Consider the following 9,147-nt stretch of genomic DNA (forward strand, 5'->3'; position numbering starts at 1 on the left):
GTTGTTTCCTCGGAAAGTGTACCGTATGCTCATTACCATTAACATGAAAAGTGACATTGCCTTTAGTGCAATCAATAACAGCCCCTGCAGTATTCAAAAAAGGTCTTCCAAGAATAATAGACATACTATCGTCCTCGGGAATATCAAGAATAACAAAGTCCGTTAAAATAGTAATGTTTGCAACCACAACAGGCACATCCTCACAAATACCGACAGGTATAGCAGTTGATTTATCAGCCATTTGCAAAGATATTTTAGTAGGTGTCAACTTATTCAAGTCAAGTCTACGATATAAAGAGAGAGGCATAACACTAACACCGGCTTCAAGATCACATAAAGCAGTTTTAACATAGTTTCTTTTAATGGAGCATGGTATAGTGGGTACTCCTGGATCTCCAAGTTTATTTGGTATTCCACCCTTAAAAGTATAATTAGCAAGCATGGTGGAAATTTCAGCTTCTGGTATCTTTCTTTTATTTGTAACAATATGTTTCATGTACTTAGCATAAGGATTCATTTTGAGCATATCAGTTAATCGCATACGCAAAAAGATAGGTCTAATCATTTCAGCAAAGCGCTCAAAATCCTCATCATCCTTTTTCTTGGATGGTTTGGGAGGAAATGAAGGAAATATGCCCTAGAGGCAATAATAATGTTATTATTTTATTTCCTTATATCATGATAAATGTTTATTATTCATGCTAGAATTGTATTATCCGGAAACATAATACTTGTGTGAATACATAGACAAACCAAACGTCACTAGTATGCCTCTACTTGACTAGCTCATTAATCAAAGATGGTTATGTTTCCTAACCATAGACATGTGTTGTCATTTGATTAACGGGATCACATTATTAGGAGAATGATGTGATTGACATGACCCATTCCATTAGCTTAGCACCCGATCGTTTAGTATGTTGCTATTGCTTTCTTCATGACTTATACATGTTCCTATGACTATGAGATTATGCAACTCCCGTTTGCCGGAGGAACACTTTGTGTGCTACCAAACGTCACAACGTAACTGGGTGATTATAAAGGAGCTCTACAGGTGTCTCCAAAGGTACATGTTGGGTTGGCGTATTTCGAGATTAGGATTTGTCACTCTGATTGTCGGAGAGGTATCTCTGGGCCCTCTCGGTAATGCACATCACATAAGCCTTGCAAGCATTACAACTAATGAGTTAGTGGCAAGATGATGTATTACTAAACGAGTAAAGAGACTTGCCGGTAACGAGATTGAACTAGGTATTGAGATACCGACGATCGAATCTCGGGCAAGTAACATACCGATGACAAAGGGAACACCGTATGTTGTTATGCGGTCTAACCGATAAAGATCTTCGTAGAATATGTAGGAGCCAATATGAGCATCCAGGTTCCACTATTAGTTATTGACCGGAGACGTGTCTCGGTCATGTCTACATTGTTCTCGAACCCGTAGGGTCCGCACGCTTAAGGTTTCGATGACAGTTATATTATGAGTTTATGAGTTTTGATGTACCGAAGTTAGTTCGGAGTCCCGGATGTGATCACGGACATGACGAGGAGTCTCGAAATGGTCGAGACATAATGATTGATATATTGGACGGCTATATTCGGACACCGGAAGTGTTTCGGGTGATTTCGGAGAAAACCGGAGAGCCGGAGGGTTACCGGAACCCCCCGGGAGAAGTAATGGGCCATATGGGCCTTAGTGAAGAGAGAGAGGGGCAACCAGGGTGGGCCGCGCGCCTCCTCCCCCTGGTCCGAATTGGACTAGGAGAGGGGGGGCGGCGCCCCCCTTTCCTTCTCCCTCCCCACTTCCTTCCCCCTCCTAGTAGGAGTCCTACTCCTACTAGGAGGAGGACTCCTCCTTGGCGCGCCATAGGGCCAGCCGGCCTCCTCCCCTTGATCCTTTATATACGGGGGCAGGGGGCACCCCTAGACACACAAGTTGATCCACGTGATCATATTCTTAGCCGTGTGCGGTGCCCCTTCCACCATAATCCTCGATAATATTGTAGCGGTGCTTAGGCGAAGCCCTGCGATGGTAGTACATCAAGATCGTCACCACGCCGTCATGCTGACGGAACTCTACCCCGACACTTTGCTGGATCGGAGTCCGGGGATCGTCATCGAGCTGAACGTGTGCTAAAACTCGGAGGTGTCATAGTTTCGGTGCTTGATCGGTCGGGCCGTGAAGACGTACGACTACATCAACCGCGTTGTGCTAACGCTTCCGCTGTCGGTCTACAAGGGTATGTAGATCACACTCTCCCCTCATTGTTATGCATCACCATGATCTTGCGTGTGCGTAGGAAATTTTTTGAAATTACCACGTTCCCCAACAGTGGCATCCGAGCCTGGTTTTATGCGTTGATGTTATTTACACGAGTAGAACACAAGTGAGTTCTGGGCGATATAAGTCATACTGCTTACCAGCATGTCATACTTTGGTTCGGCGGTATTGTTGGACGAAGCGGCCTGGACCGACATTACGCGTACGCTTACGCGAGACCGGTTCTCCCGATGTGCTTTGCACAAAGGTGGCTAGCGGGTGACAGTTTCTCCAACTTTAGTTGAACCGAGTGTGGCTACGCCCGGTCCTTGCGAAGGTTAAAACAGCACCAACTTGACAAACTATCGTTGTGGTTTTGATGCGTAGGTAAGATTGGTTCTTGCTTAAGCCCGTAGCAGCCACGTAAAACTTGCAACAATAAAGTAGAGGACGTCTAACTTGTTTTTGCAGGGCATGTTGTGATGTGATATGGTTAAGACATGATGCTGAATTTTATTGTATGAGATGATCATGTTTTGTAACCAAGTTATCAGCAACTGGCAGGAGCCATATGGTTGTCGCTTTATTGTATGCAATGCAATTGCGCTGTAATGCTTTACTTTATCACTAAACGGTAGCGATAGTCCTGGAAGCATAAAATTGGCGAGACGACAACGATGCTATGATGGTGATCAAGGTGTCGCGCCGGTGACGATGGTGATCACGACGGTGCTTCGAAGATGGAGATCACAAGCACAAGATGATGATGGCCATATCATATCACTTATATTGATTGCATGTGATGTTTATCTTTTATGCATCTTATCTTGCTTTGATTGACGATAGCATTTTTAGATGATCTCTCACTAATTATCAAGAAGTGTTCTCCCTGAGTATGCACCGTTGCGAAAGTTCTTCGTGCTGAGACACCACGTGATGATCGGGTGTGATAGGCTCTGTTCAAATACAACGGGTGCAAAATAGTTGCACACGCAGAATACTCAGGTTATACTTGACGAGCCAAGCATATACAGATATGGCCTCGGAACACAGAGACCGAAAGGTCGAGCGTGAATCATATAGTAGATATGATCAACATAGCGATGTTCACCAATGAAACTGCTCCATCTCACGTGATGATCGGACATGGTTTAGTTGATTTGGATCACGTAATCACTTAGAGGATTAGAGGGATGTCTGTCTAAGTGGGAGTTCCTTAGTAATATGATTAATTGAACCTAAATTTATCATGAACTTAGTACCTGATAGTATCTTGCTTGTTTATATTTGATTGTAGATAGATGGCCCGTGCTGTTGTTCCGTTGAATTTTAATGCGTTCCTTGAGAAAGCAAAGTTGAAAGATGATGGTAGCAATTACACGGACTGGGTCCGTAATTTGAGGATTATCCTCATTGCTGCACAGAAGAATTACGTCCTGGAAGCACCGCTGGGTGCCAGGCCTGCTGCTGGAGCAACACCAGATGTTATGAACGTCTGGCAGAGCAAAGCTGATGACTACTCGATAGTTCAGTGTGCCATGCTTTACGACTTAGAATCGGGACTTCAACGACGTTTTGAACGTCATGGAGCATATGAGATGTTCCAGGAGTTGAAGTTAATATTTCAAGCAAATTCCCGGATTGAGAGATATGAAGTCTCCAATAAGTTCTATAGCTGCAAGATGGAGGAGAACAGTTCTGTCAGTGAGCATATACTCAAAATGTCTGGGTATAATAATCACTTGATTCAATTGGGAGTTAATCTTCCAGATGATTGCGTCATTGACAGAATTCTCCAATCACTGCCACCAAGCTACAAGAGCTTCGTGATGAACTATAATATGCAAGGGATGAATAAGATTATTCCCGAGCTCTTCGCAATGCTGAAAGCTGCGGAGGTAGAAATCAAGAAGGAGCATCAAGTGTTGATGGTCAATAAGACCACTAGTTTCAAGAAAAAGGGCAAAGGGAAGAAGAAGGGGAACTTCAAAAAGAACAGCAAGCAAGTTGCTACTCAAGAGAAGAAACCCAAACCTGGACCTAAGCCTGAAACTGAGTGCTTCTACTGCAAGCAGACTGGTCACTGGAAGCGGAACTGCCCCAAGTATTTGGCGGATAAGAAGGATGGCAAGGTGAACAAAGGTATATGTGATATACATATTGTTGATGTGTACCTTACTAATGCTCGCAGTAGCACCTGGGTATTTGATACTGGTTCTGTTGCTAATATTTGCAACTCGAAACAGGGACTACAGATTAAGCGAAGATTGGCTAAGGACGAGGTGACGATGCGCGTGGGAAATGGTTCCAAAGTCGATGTGATCGCGGTGGGCACGCTACCTCTACATCTACCTTCAGGATTAGTATTAGACCTAAATAATTGTTATTTGGTGCCAGCGTTAAGCATGAACATTATATCTGGATCTTGTTTGATGCGAGACGGTTATTCATTTAAATCAGAGAATAATGGTTGTTCTATTTATACGAGTAATATCTTTTATGGTCATGCACCCTTAAAGAGTGGTCTATTCTTATTAAATCTCGATAGTAGTGACACACATATTCATAATGTTGAAACCAAAAGATGCAGAGTTGATAATGATAGTGCAACTTATCTGTGGCACTGCCGTTTGGGTCATATCGGTGTAAAAGCGCATGAAGAAACTCCATATTGATGGGCTTTTGGAACCACTTGATTATGAATCACTTGGTACTTGCGAACCGTGCCTTATGGGTAAGATGACAAAAAAACCGTTCTCCGGTACTATGGAGAGAGCAATAGATTTGTTGGAAATCATACATACAGATGTATGTGGTCCGATGAATGTTGAGGCTCGTGGCGGATATCGTTATTTTCTCACCTTCACAGATGACTTAAGCAGATATGGGTATATCTACTTAATGAAACATAAGTCTGAAATGTTTGAAAAGTTCAAAGAATTTCAGAGTGAAGTTGAAAATCATCGTAACAAGAAAATAAAATTCCTACGATCTGATCGTGGAGGAGAATATTTGAGTTACGAGTTTGGTGTACATTTGAAACAATGTGGAATAGTTTCGCAACTCACGCCACCGGGAACACCACAGCGTAATGGTGTGTCCGAACGTCGTAATCGTACTTTACTAGATATGGTGCGATCTATGATGTCTCTTACTGATTTACCGCTATCGTTTTGGGGATATGCTCTAAAGACGGCCGCATTCACGTTAAATAGGGCACCATCAAAATCCGTTGAGACGACACCTTATGAACTATGGTTTGGCAAGAAACCAAAGTTGTCATTTCTGAAAGTTTGGGGTTGCGATGCTTATGTGAAAAAACTTCAACCTAATAAGCTCGAACCCAAATCGGAGAAATGTGCCTTCATAGGATATCCAAAGGAAACTATTGGATACACCTTCTATCAAAAATCCGAAGGCAAAACTTTTGTTGCTAAATTCGGAAACTTTCTAGAGAAGGAGTTTCTCTCGAAAGAAGTGAGTGGGAAGAAAGTAGAACTTGATGAGGTAATTGTACCTGCTCCATTATTAGAAAGTAGTACATCACAGAAACCTGTTTCTGTGACACCTACACCAATTAGTGAGGAAGCTAATGATAATGATCATGAAACTTCAGAACAAGATACTACTGAACCTCGTAGATCAACCAGAGTAAGATCCGCGCCAGAGTGGTACGGTAATCCTGTTCTGGAAGTCATGCTACTAGATCATGATGAACCTACGAACTATGAAGAAGCGATGGTGAGCCCAGATTCCGCAAAATGGCTTGAAGCCATGAAATCTGAGATGGGATCCATGTATGAGAACAAAGTATGGACTTTGGTTAACTTGCCCAATGATCGGCAAGCAATTGAGAATAAATGGATCTTCAAGAAGAAGACTGACGCTGACGGTAATATTACTGTCTACAAAGCTCGACTTGTCGCAAAAGGTTTTCGACAAGTTCAAGGGGTTGACTACGATGAGACTTTCTCACCCGTAGCGATGCTTAAGTCTGTCCGAATCATGTTAGAAATTGCCGCATTTTATGATTATGAAATTTGGCAGATGGATGACAAAACTGCATTCCTGAATGGATTTCTAGAAGAAGAGTTGTATATGATGCAACCGGAAGGTTTTGTCGATCCAAAGGGAGCTAACAAAGTGTGCAAGCTCCAGCGATCCATTTATGGACTGGTGCAAGCCTCTCGGAGTTGGAATAAACGCTTTGATAGTGTGATCAAAGCATTTGGTTTTATACAGACTTTTGGAGAAGCCTATATTTACAAGAAAGTGAGTGGGAGCTCTGTAGCATTTCTGATATTATATGTGGATGACATATTACTGATTGGAAATGATATAGAATTTCTGGATAGCATAAAGGGATATTTGAATAAGAGTTTTTCAATGAAAGACCTCGGTGAAGCTGCTTACATATTAGGCATAAAGATCTATAGAGATAGATCAAGACGCTTAATTGGACTTTCACAAAGCACATACCTTGACAAGATTTTGAAGAAGTTCAAAATGGATCAAGCAAAGAAAGGGTTCTTGCCTGTGTTACAAGGTGTGAAGTTGAGTCAGACTCAATGCCCGACCACTGCAGAAGATAGAGAGAAAATGAAAGATGTTCCCTATGCTTCAGCCATAGGCTCTATCATGTATGCAATGCTGTGTACCAGACCTGATGTGTGCCTTGCTATAAGTTTAGCAGGGAGGTACCAAAGTAATCCAGGAGTGGATCACTGGACAGCGGTCAAGAACATCCTGAAATACCTGAAAAGGACTAAGGATATGTTTCTCGTATATGGAGGTGACAAAGAGCTCACCGTAAAAGGTTACGTTGATGCAAGCTTTGACACTGATCCGAACGATTCTAAATCGCAAACCGGATATGTGTTTACATTAAACGGTGGAGCTGTCAGTTGGTGTAGTTCTAAACAAAGCGTCGTAGCGGGATCTACATGTGAAGCGGAGTGCATAGCTGCTTCGGAAGCAGTGAACGAAGGAGTCTGGATGAAGGAGTTCATATCCGATCTAGGTGTCATACCTAGTGCATCGGGTCCAATGAAAATCTTTTGTGACAATACTGGTGCAATTGCCTTGGCAAAGGAATCCAGATTTCACAAGAGAACCAAGCACATCAAGAGATGCTTCAATTCCATCCGGGATCTAGTCCAGGTGGGAGACATAGAGATTTGCAAGATACATACGGATCTGAATGTAGCAGACCCGTTGACTAAGCCTCTTCCACGAGCTAAACATGATCAGCACCAAAGCTCCATGGGTGTTAGAATCATTACCGTGTAATCTAGATTATTGACTCTAGTGCAAGTGGGAGACTGAAGGAAATATGCCCTAGAGGCAATAATAATGTTATTATTTTATTTCCTTATATCATGATAAATGTTTATTATTCATGCTAGAATTGTATTATTCGGAAACATAATACTTGTGTGAATACATAGACAAACCAAACGTCACCAGTATGCCTCTACTTGACTAGCTCATTAATCAAAGATGGTTATGTTTCCTAACCATAGACATGTGTTGTCATTTGATTAATGGGATCACATTATTAGGATAATGATGTGATTGACATGACCCATTCCATTAGCTTAGCACCCAATCTTTTAGTATGTTGCTATTTCTTTCTTCATGACTTATACATGTTCCTATGACTATGAGATTATGCAACTCCCGTTTGCCGGAGGAACACTTTGTGTGCTACCAAATGTCACAACGTAACTGGGTGATTATAAAGGAGCTCTACAGGTGTCTCCAAAGGTACATGTTGGGTTGGCATATTTCGAGATTAGGATTTGTCACTCCGATTGTCGGAGAGGTATCTCTGGGCCCTCTCGGTAATGCACATCACATAAGCCTTGCAAGCATTACAACTAATGAGTTAGTTGCAAGATGATGTATTATGAAACGAGTAAAGAGACTTGCCGGTAACGAGATTGAACTAGGTATTGAGATACCAACGATCGAATCTTGGGCAAGTAACATACCGATGACAAAGGGAACAACGTATGTTGTTATGCGGTCTGACCGATAAAGATCTTCGTAGAATATGTAGGAGCCAATATGAGCATCCAGGTTCCGCTATTGGTTATTGACCGGAGACGTGTCTCGGTCATGTCTACATTGTTCTCGAACCCGTAGGGTCCGCACGCTTAAGGTTTCGATGACAGTTATATTATGAGTTTATGAGTTTTGATGTACCGAAGTTAGTTTGAAGTCCCGGATATGATCACGGACATGACGAGGAGTCTCGAAATGGTCGAGACATAAAGATTGATATATTGGACGGCTATATTCGGACACCGGAAGTGTTCCGGATGATTTCGGAGAAAACCGGAGAGCCGGAGGGTTACCGGAACCCCCCGGGAGAAGTAATGGGCCATATGGGCCTTAGTGGAGAGAGAGAGAGGGGCAGCCAGGGTGGGCCGCGCGCCTCCTCCCCCCTGGTCCGAATTGGACTAGGAGAGGGGAGGGGGGCGGCGCCCCCCTTTCCTTCTCCCTCCCCACTTCCTTCCCCCTCCTAGTAGGAGTCCTACTCCTACTAGGAGGAGGACTCCTCCTTGGCGCGCCATAGGGGCCGGCCGGCCTCCTCCCCTTGATCCTTTATATACGGGGGCAGGGGGCACCCCTAGACACACAAGTTGATCCACGTGATCATATTCTTAGCCGTGTGTGGTGCCCCCTTCCACCATAATCCTCGATAATATTATAGCGGTGCTTAGGCGAAGCCCTGCGACGGTAGTACATCAAGATCGTCACCACGCCGTCGTGCTGACGGAACTCTACCCCGACACTTTGCTGGATCGGAGTCCGGGGATCGTCATCGAGCTGAACATGTGCTAAAACTCGGAGGTGCCGTAGTTTCGGTGCTTGATCGG

The sequence above is a fragment of the Triticum dicoccoides genome, chromosome 3A, assembly GCF_002162155.2.
Source record: "Triticum dicoccoides isolate Atlit2015 ecotype Zavitan chromosome 3A, WEW_v2.0, whole genome shotgun sequence".
Taxonomy (NCBI): domain Eukaryota; kingdom Viridiplantae; phylum Streptophyta; class Magnoliopsida; order Poales; family Poaceae; genus Triticum; species Triticum dicoccoides.